We start from the raw sequence: 11,105 nt of genomic DNA, 5'->3' as shown, positions 1-11,105 counted from the left end.
CATATTCACATGAGTATAAGGAATATAAAGTCAAAAAAGGAAGAGAGTGAAAAACAGTAAATACATAGTTGCATGTGGCATGTGGCATAAAGGGGTTAAAGTTATTGTGGCAATATGAGACGTATGCACGGCGATTGCATTGGCTATAAAATTGCCATAAAAACTTTGTTTTAACAGGCGGCGGAGTCGCAGAACACACAAATTGTAGCAACATAGCTAAGGGTATGTGTATGTGAGACGGTGGTTATTTAGAAGAATCCTCTGAAAAGGATAAAGTAGCAAATAGCTAACACTAGTGTAAATATAAAGCGATCTCATCAGTCGCTGCTGGCCTCATGCTGTCTATACTTTCACTATAAACCCGCCTACCTTCAACACTTTACCCAACCCTGTTCAATAATTCAAATAAGTTTTGTTGTTGAAGAATTTAAAAATAAAGAAAACTGAAAAAAATTGCAATCACTTTTCATTCGCTGCACACACCTCACTTCATCCGCAAACCATTTTTCTTATGCCAAACAATTTCATTCCTTTTTAGAAATTCACACCGCTGCGTCCACATTTGATTCAGTTTTAGTGCTGGCGGGTCATCGCACACGAATGGCTCTTTGAAAAGTTTTCCATTTATCAAAGTTAGTGCTGCAATAGAATACATACGTATGCAATATGTTTGCATGTATGTTATGAAGAAACTAGTTTTATATATGAATGAATGCATAGGAGTACTGGAAACATGTTGCTCATACGACGTGGCGCACATGTTCATTAGTAAATCTCAAGCGCGGGTCATTGATGATGAAAAATTGAATTAGAATAGTGCAAGTTTATTCAAAAGTTTATTAAAGTGATATACTCTGCTTTATGTAAATTAAAAAAGCATCAGTGAAATGAGATATGCTACTAGGCAATAAGTGCTTGGATTGTTTTCCGTGTAAGGTAATGTCTCAAACTTTCCTAGGCACTATATAACACAGAGGCGATTCAAACTGACGGCGAACTATTATATTTTTTAAAAGTTAAAACATTTTTTCATATTTAGTATGAATCTTGATGAAGTAAAAGCCTCGAAAAAGCTGTTCGATGATAGAATAACAATTTGCTGGACGTTTGAACGAATCAAGAGTTGCCGACAGTAAAAAAAAACAGTAAAATATAGAGTTCATCGGTATCGGTTAACCAATGCATGTCAAACTAAATCACTGAGAAAAAATCTGATAGGAAAAATGATAAAACGATTTGAAAGAAGACCAACATTTTTAGAGAATTCTCAAATGCAAAGAGTCCTACAAGCCATCATAAGTAATCTCAAAAACTTCAATTATTCTATAGACGCAATTTTAACTTGAATTATTTGAGAAAATTACAAATTTTACGCCCAAATCCTTTAAGATATCTTGTCGAACAAGAAAGTTATCCATAAAAGAACTTCATTTTGATCGGTCAGTTTCTATGGCAGCCGTATGCTCTAGTTTAAGTGTGTAAAATTTCAAAACGATACCTAAAAAACCGTGAAACTTGTTTGTATATACAAGTCGTCAGCCTGATCACTTATATACTCGTACATACTACATACATTTTACCTACACTGTTCCCTTTGAACTCTAAGTAAATCTTTCCGCATCCTGATACTAGGCTCAGTTAAATTAAGGATCGGCATTTTTTTTTTATTTGAGATACTCATGAAAAATATCGCAATCACCATTTAATAGACTTCATATAACCTTTATTACAGAAAGAACTCTCACAGTTGAAGATCACTGAGATCATAATATAAGATGGAGCAACAGAATTTGCATTCCAAAGCATTCTTAAAGCAACGTGGAAAATATTTTGCCTTATTCGGTTGATAACTAACTAATCGGTTAGTATTTTTGGTTAATTTGGACAAAAATTTTGATATTTTTATTCAATCTTAGTTCCACATATTCCAAGCTAACTTAACTAACCAGTTAGACATTTCGATTAGTGTTCCATCGGCGGATTTAAGTATGAGGGAAAATTCTGACAAAATGTATATCAATTCTCTTTAATTTGGCTTAGCTCAGAGCGAACCTCAAATCTTCAACTTCGAAACAAATAAAGACTAATTTAACAGTTCCTTTTTTCAACTAAAATAATTTTCGAAACGAGGAACCTTCACAATCGAACACTTTCGTTATTAAAAAAGTCACGAAGATTGTATCAATTCACACAAGCGACGAGAGCTCTCAAATCAGAAGAAAAAGCATTGAAAAGCAAACAAACGGGGCAACAAAATTTACAACAACAAAGCGACAGTAGCAAAGCGAAGTAGCCTAACGTGCAAAATGAGCAATAGCTTTAACGAATGCATAAGAAAATGAAGCCAACTGGAAACGTCTATGTATATACAATAACAACACATCACAAAGATAAATCTCCACACACACAACAATAATAACCGATCACAGAGAAAGACCAGCCAACAACACAACAATAACGCTAACAACACAGAGTAAGCAGAAACCCCGAACAACACCAAAACAATTCTGGCAAAAACAAAAATTACAACAATAATGCTTGCAACAGCTTTCAATACCGCAATATTTTCGCAGCACACATAACCACAGCACGCTCGCTACAATAAGGAAGACAACTTTCGCGACTCCAGCAAAATTCGAGCGGATGTCTCAGTGACCATCCCACTAATACTAACAGCAACTGCTATGCTTTCGTCGTCTAACTGAATTTCTTATCGGGCGACGCTTTCAACAGTTCAAGTAACGCGCAATGGTGACGCACATTGGTATATCTGTGGCCGAAATTCAAAAATTTCTTGTTGTCTGATTTGAATGAAAATTTCACAGTTTGTTACCAACTATATATACATTATTTTCCCAATATTAGGATTCTATCTGCATTAGTTTTTTGTCCAGAAATACCCAAAGTTGGTGAATGTAGAGAACATCAAAATTAGCAAAAAATTTACTCAAAAGTCAAATCATTGATACAATAAAACAACTATTGAAATTCAACTTTGTTATTATTTTTCATTTATAATATGTATCAAAGAAAAATTTGCATCAAAATCCACTGAAAAAAATAATGCATAAAAAATTTTGTGGAACAACATAATTTGGACGTCAAAATTTCAATTTTCTTCAAATTCAAAGTGGTGCATCTTTTTAGCGCTGTCTACCGCTGTCGACATACATATACCGAATTAAAGCCTGAAGTCTCAGCTAAACAATAAAAAAAAAATTCAGCTGCCCCGAATTGCCCCCCTTGAAAAAAACAGTGTCAGAATGTCACGAAGATGTAAGAAATTTGCTAAAAAGAGACTTGATAAAAGAGAATTTAGTTGTATGGGAGGTGGGCGTAAAAGTGGGCGGATATTATTGAAATTTAACACCAACATATATAATGTCATAAAAATGCTATGTACAAAAAATCAGTGCTGTAGGTCAAAAATTAAGTTTCACCTTATATGGGAGGTGGGCGTAAAATAAAATTTTTTAAAAAAAATTTTTTCATTTTTTTCTTAATTGGAATCCAAAACAATGATGTACCAAATGTCATTGTCCAGCGACAACTCTTTATATTTTTAGCCGCAGTATGCACTAGCAGAAACCATTGTGTGACGTCGTCACGAAGCCAAGTGCAGTCATAGATACGGTTATGTTTCTATCTGTATATACTTGCATATATATTCTACACAGATACAGTTATAACGGTATATATGGTTATATACCTTATTCAAAAGCTGAATGCATTACGCCAACAACTTTGCGGTCATGTTGCACGATTGAAAAGTTTCTTGACGCGCGGCGCGCATAGCCGTTCAACATTCCGCATATTTTGTCATGCAGGACAACGCGCCGCACATTAACTTTGCTCACAGCCCAGCTGCCTGCGCTCTTCTATATCTACTACTGCCACGGGTGCGGGCTTGTTGCAAGCGTCTGGATGTCATTTACTGAGTCCGCCATCAGCGTGTTGCAAGCAACGAGAATGATTGTATATACTCGTAGTGTAGTTGGAAACTGCTATGAGCCATGATAGTGTCGCCAGTGCGCACGTCCACACGTGCTGTCGCTTTGCCATTGTTTAATGGTCACATTAAAATGCCTGGACGCTTCGGTAAGCAGTTGGCGCGTTGGGTGGAGCGTATTGGAAGAGTCGCCTGCGGCGTGCAATATCTAACAGCCATGTCGCCAGCTTTTTCTTGAGTTAAGTGACTTTTTCGCTGTCCGTTCACGTCGTTCGCTGCCTTCTTCTACCTCGCTCTCTCTCCCTTTCAAGCGCTCACCCACTTGCTTTGCTTGCTTGAATCTCAATGTGGCGCCTCTGCTATTTCTTCTCCAGGTTTCAACGTTAAATTTGCAAAAACTTTCTTTCAAACAAAATGATAAAATGTGCAGACTAGTTTATGTGAAATAGTAAAAAAGTAAGAGGAAAATGGAAAGCAAAAAAATGTAAAACAAGAAAAAGAGTCAATTTCTGCTGCACCGCTATAATACCCTTCACGGATGCATTTCTTAAAGCTCCAAAGGGTCTGTATCTTAAATTTGATAGAATTTTAATTTAATTATATGCTAAAGTAATCTAATCTGAAAAATTTGTAGCATGGTTTTGCGTAATATTCTAAGCCAAATGACATGACGATATCTCGAAAAATAAAATTTTTTCCTTTACAAAGACTTGAGTTTTATCGATCAAGTAGTTTATATCATAGCTGTCATACGTGCTGTACAATATATATGACAGCTATATTCTAAAGGGACCTGATCTGAACAATTTCTTTGGAGATAGTTTCATAACCTTTAAGAATAGTCTAAGCCAAATTTCACGAAGATACCTCAACAAATAAAGATGTTTTCAATACAAGAGCTGGATTTTAATCGATAAATTTGTATGACAACTGCTATCTGATGATTCTTTCGTCGCTAGTAATCCATGCTAAATTTTTGGAATATATTTTGTCAAGTAAAAAAGTTTTTCATAAAAGGACTTGGGTTTCAACGATCAATATATATGACAATTGCATGCTATACTGATCCGAAATTGCCAAATTTTTTTTAATAATATATAAAAAAAAGTGTTTCATACAAGAACTTGAGTTTTACCGAACAGTTTTCTTGGCAGCTATGTGCTCCAGTGGTCCGCTATCGGCGATTCCCACAAATGAACACTTTCTTAGAGAGGAAAATATGTGTGCTAAATTTTGGATCGATATCTCAAAAGCTAAGAGACTAATTGCCATATAAAACATACAGACCGGCGCGCAGATATGGCTAAATAGGCAGTTCGTCACGCTGATCAGATATTGTATAAATATATCCATATTTAATGTTATAAAATGGCAAACTTAATATACACTGTTCATGGTATAAATGTAGGAAAAACTAGGAAAGCAAAAAGAATGCGCAAATATGTAAGAAAATATAATTCAAAAAAATACGTGGAAAAAAAAGCAAAATCGCAGAAAATGCACATGAATAGCAAATTTCGCATACTTTAGCGCAGCACATGCGACATTTTAGCGGTAAACTTTTCAGACATTCGGGCTGAAACCGCATGCCATGCGCTACTATGTCATGCCAAGCTGTGCTATGCTATGCCATGCCATCAACTTGACCATTGAACATATTTGCTGTTTTTTCTTTTTTTTCGTTTTTGCGGTGGCCAAAAAACTAGCACACTAGAGAGTACAATTTGCAACAACAAATACCACTCTGCGCCTCCCTACCACTCATCCATTCGCCGAGAACCTGCGCAATGTTGAACATTTAGCGACATATGGCGTCTCGCCAAAGTTATTCGATTACCTTAGGAAGCGTCTAGCAAGCACTAGTGACCCACTCACATATATATTTAGACACACACATATGCCACATTGGGTTGTGCATATGTCATTTGATGACGATAACAATCTGCCATTATTGCGCTTCAACTATGTGTACCACGTGGGTTTGCGTGAACTGCATTACGTAGTGCTTGACGGCACATACGGCAAGTTTGTAAGTAACGTGCGGCACAGTGACTACGTCTACAAAGTTAATGCGTTAATTATAGCAATAAGGTAATAATTTCATGTCAATTACTAGCAGCCGTCAGGTTAGTCGCGTTTGAGCTATTAAAGCAATGAACTAAGCAGTTTGAGATAACCAACTTGTTAGGAAGGTTTTTCCAAAATTATTAATTGTAAAAAGAAAACTGCACACGAGAAAGAAAAATTCAGAACATTTTCATAGCTACTATCTCTTTAGTAATTAAAGCAACACATAGCTCCATTTAAATTAACTACAACTATATACTTTTTTACTAAAAATTTGTAATGAAAAATCCCTTACGAGATCAGTTGTCACACTAGAACCCCAACCATGGTATAGAGATCAGGCAACAGAGAAAGAGAGGCTGACAACATGTGAAGTGATGAGACAAAACAGGACATAAAACAGTGTCTGCTCAATTATGAAAAGCATCCGAATACTTTCGCACAATGACTGCCGCCCAGCACAGAAAATTGGACAATTTTTCTCTGGAGTTACAAGAATACGATGAGATGATAAGATAACGGTAAGCTGTGCAAGTTTTACTTCGAGTTTATCTAGTTTACCTAATCGGCAGGATCGGTGGATTTATGAATCATAGAAACTCGAAAGAAAAATTTAAATTATGGCTTCATTGAGGTCGATAATAATCAATTTCAATGTTTAGAGCGAAGATGAGATATTTTCAAAAAGGTTTAGGAAAGAATCCCTGCTTACAAGTTCATAGGGAGAGCTCGTTATGATACTAGTTGACCTAGAACAGAAAATAGATAATTCGTAATAAAGGATTATGATAAAGCTAAATTGAGCTTTTTTTATGGCACTAAGGCTCTGAGATGATTTTGAAGAAATAAAAGCTATAAAGGCAGACTCTGCTTATAAAATGAAGAAACACAATAAACTGAAATCATTCCTAACTGTCAATGGTTTTAAGGGTTGCCATTTATTTCAAAAATTATTAGTTGAAAATTGATAAAAACAAGTATAGAAAATTTATACGTTAAAGAGAAATGTATTTGAAAATATTTTTAGCAAAGTGTTGCCACATGTCAACAAATTAATTAACAATTACTTTAACTGTTAAATGTATTCCATTAAATTTATTAAAATAAATTATATAATACGATTACGAATAATTAACACTGAAAATTTAAAATATTTTAGAAAAATTGAATTGTAAATAGTTTTAGAAAAATGTTGCCACTAATAAAAAATATGTATTTAATTAAATACATGAAAACAAATGAAGTCTTATAATAAAAGCATCAAACTAAAGAAGCTTAAACATAATTCTGTCCGACATACTTCTGAGAAGGGTTACCAATCGTTTGAAAAAATAATTTCAAATAATCTTTCACTGTTCTCTCGTTTACAATGAAGAGACAAACTAAAAAAAAAATTTATAAAAATATTTTTTCAAAAGGGTTGCCACATGTTTACAAAATTTGTATCTCATCAAATGGTTATCTTTAAGACATCATTACAATATGGGTACACAAATTAAAAGATTTTATTTCACCAATTTGTGTGTTTGTAGGGTTGCCACTTTAAAAAAAATTTATTAAATTAATAAAAACAAATAATTAATATTTATTTAAGTGCCTATATGAAACAATTGAGGTTTAAGTGCGATATTTAGGCAACATATTTATGATTAGGGTTGCCAACTGCTTAAAAACTTAATTTCAAGTTCTAAATGCTATTGTTCACAGTACACCGCTCGACCTTCTTATGTAAAATTTAACTATATCGCGCGCTCCTAGTGCCGCAAACTGCTCGTTCCACTGTCCAACGTTATCACAAGCAAAACACATAAAATATAATGGATGAAGAAATACGATACAGTAACAATAAAAACCCACACTCGCGGCAAATACTCGAACTCATGCTCGACCTGCTGCCAACGGCTCGCAGTTGGCCCAATTGCTTATGCCGTTATACGGGTAAATAAACGGGCATGCAACGGCATATGGCGAACCGAAACGATGCGATTTGTAGCACGCTCGGACTGTCCAGACCAGTGAGCGTGACACACCGCAAATAAAAACGAGAATTAAAAAGAACCTCCCAATAGAGGAACCCCCCAATAGAGGAGGAACTCCCCCCGGTATACGACGTGCTCACTACTCCCGGCTAAGGAAATTCCATTTAATATGCCAAAGAACCGCAACAAACGCCGCAGTAAACATCGACACTACGGAACGCTTACAATAACAATAACACAAAAATGGAAGAAAATAAGAAAAAGCGTTGGAAATTATTACGCCGAGGTGGCTGAATGCGGCACCAAATTGTTGCGGAATGACGTTTGTGGTGACCTGCAAGTTACTTAGTTGCATGCAACATTCATATAAGCAACACTCTATGGGGCAACACTTAAACAATGAATTAAAAATGCTAAGCCTGCAAGTGTTAAAGTAGAAACAATGGCGCAAGGAAAAGTGCCAAGTGGGTGAAAAAATTTGGTTCCATGGTAGAGAGGTAGCATGTGGTCGATAGAGGCATAGAGTCTCCACCGCTTTTTCGGCACCGATTTTAGCACCAAAAATGGTGTGCAATACACACGCTTAAGAGCGCTCGCATACTGTTAGCTTTGCCGCACATATGTATAAGTTTTTGTTTATGTTTCGCCTTTCACTTGTCGCGGTGTTGCAGTGTCGAAGGAAGTAAGCCAGGAAAGTGAAAGGGAAGTCAAAAATATCATATGGCGCACAGTGGGCTCTATAGAAACAAAATATCTGCAAAATTTTTTTAAGTTTTTAAAGCGGATTTTTCTTTTGTAATAAAATTTTGAAAATAACAAAAAAAGTACTGCAATCAAGTATTAGTAGTACTACGAGTACCATACACATATGTATATCAAAAATTCTAGTAAGGAACCTGTTTTGGTTAAAAATTTTGTTTCAATTTTTTTTTATATTTATAAGCATAGTTATTTAATAAAGTCTCTTCTCAAAAATCGATTTAAAAATTTATTTTTTAATTTTTAAAAGTCAAAATGAAAGTTACCCAAAGATACATCCGAATTAAACTCAAAGGGAACCCGCCATTTTGACAAAGATGTAATGTTGACTACTCCTTCGACCATTAGCTATAGTAATAATAATTATTTTTGAATTTTTCAGTTGATTTTAAAGTATAAAAATCTTCCTCACCGGCAAACCTCCTAGAGATCGACCATTATTAAAGTATATTAATACGTGCGTTCCAAAGTAAACAGGACTTTTTGAATCTAGCGCCACCAGGTGGGCACCCCATCTAGAATCTACTATCTTTATAGATTGTCCTGTAAGAATTTCTTGACATTTCATTGATTGGAAGTGAAGTTATTGTGTTTTAAGTGTCAGTATGTTTCCATCGAAACTGTGCGTGAATTCATCAAAAATCAGCCGAAATCATCATTGAAATTCATGGAAATGGAATTGAACATCTCCAAAACATCGATTTATCGCATTTTGACCGAACATTTGGGCTTACGAAAGGTGTGTGCACGGTTTGTTCCGCACAAATTGACTGACGACCGAAAATTGCTCAGAATCCAACATTCGAAGGACGATTATTTGACCAAAAATCACATTTTAACCATTAATCACTCCCCATATTCAACTGATATGGCACCGTGCGACTTCTTTCTCTTCGGAAAAATGCATTTACCCATGAAAGGAAAGCGTTATGCAGACGTAGAGGCCATTCAAAAGGCTTGCACCGGCATACTGGCGGCCGTACCGGCCAACGAGCTAAAACACTCATTCGATAGGCTTTTGTACCTTGTAAAAAGCTGTATTGAAGCAGAAGGAGACTATTTTGAATAAAATAAATTGATTTTGCCGAAAAAAACATTTATTCTGCTTTTTAAGTCCTGTTTACTTTGGTACGCACCTTTTAAAACGAATGAAGCGGTTCAAACCTCTTGGGAGGTCAAAAGTTACCAACAAAAGGTTAGATCTGTTTAATGGGATTTCAAAGTTATTGCCATTTTGAGCTTTTGGGCGACAAAGCCATGATTAAATCTGAAGTGTATTGTGAGCAGATTGATAAATTGTGTGATGGTCCCAAACAGAAGAGGTCAGAATAGGCCAGAATTGAAAGACTTTGAACATGCTTCCAAATTCACACTTTAGAACCCTAGAACTAAACATTCAAAATTTTGAGATTATGTATATAAATTTCTTATCCGATGATGACTATAGTTTCTTAACAGGCCTCAAATATGCTCTGGAAGTATCCAAGTATAGTACAATACTTAACATCAATCTTTCAAAAAAATACATTTACGCTTGGTGCCAAAAACAAGTTCTGAGTTAAACTAATTAGGAGAGTCATCTATTTATGAGAATAAAGGAATACAATGTTTTAAACTTTGAACCGAATCTATTAAGCGACAATGAGAAAAGTGTTCAACGTCTTCTCAAAATTCTGCAATTGAGAACTACAAAACTCATTTGAGAATTCTGGAGGGGAAAAGGAAAAGTTATATTTTCCGAGAATTAATATAACTACAATAAAATCAATACAACCTCGAATCACGTTTAACAACCATTACTGTACTTCAGTTTGTTTTTCTTTTTACAATATGTGAGCAATATAATTACTCAATGCGTCCACTGTGCAATGCCACGACCGGAACTAAGCATACTGCGACCGTTGAGGTGGTGGCACACTTTGTCGATGGCGCGCAAAATGAAACAAAACAAAAACTAAAAACAAAGAGCACCAAAGCCTGTACAAAAACACAAACCAGTAAAGTCATCCTTATTCCACAACAAAAACAGCACACCGCGTGTCACAAACCTTAATCACGCCACTGGTGCTACCAGCCCACAATCAACTAGTTAGCAGGCCAAATTTCTTCCGCGCTCCACTTTGGCCACCTGGCCACCCTTTGCACCCACAAAGAGGCATGAAACTTCAACCTGCCTTGGCAGGTCTCTTTTACGACTACCAACTTGCAAGTCGCTCGAACTCTGCATTCTAAGCAACCTGCGAAAGGAGCCGACTAACCGCTCAACCGCCGGCAGACCAACTGTGTGTCTGCGTGCAGGCCAACAACCAACAGGCCCAAGCGTGCTAGGCGTACAGTTTCAAAATCATTTC

This window comes from Bactrocera dorsalis, chromosome 5 (genome assembly GCF_023373825.1).
Source record: "Bactrocera dorsalis isolate Fly_Bdor chromosome 5, ASM2337382v1, whole genome shotgun sequence".
NCBI lineage: Eukaryota > Metazoa > Arthropoda > Insecta > Diptera > Tephritidae > Bactrocera > Bactrocera dorsalis.
The sequence above is the reverse complement of the archived record's forward strand: the minus strand, read 5'-3'. Positions refer to the sequence as shown.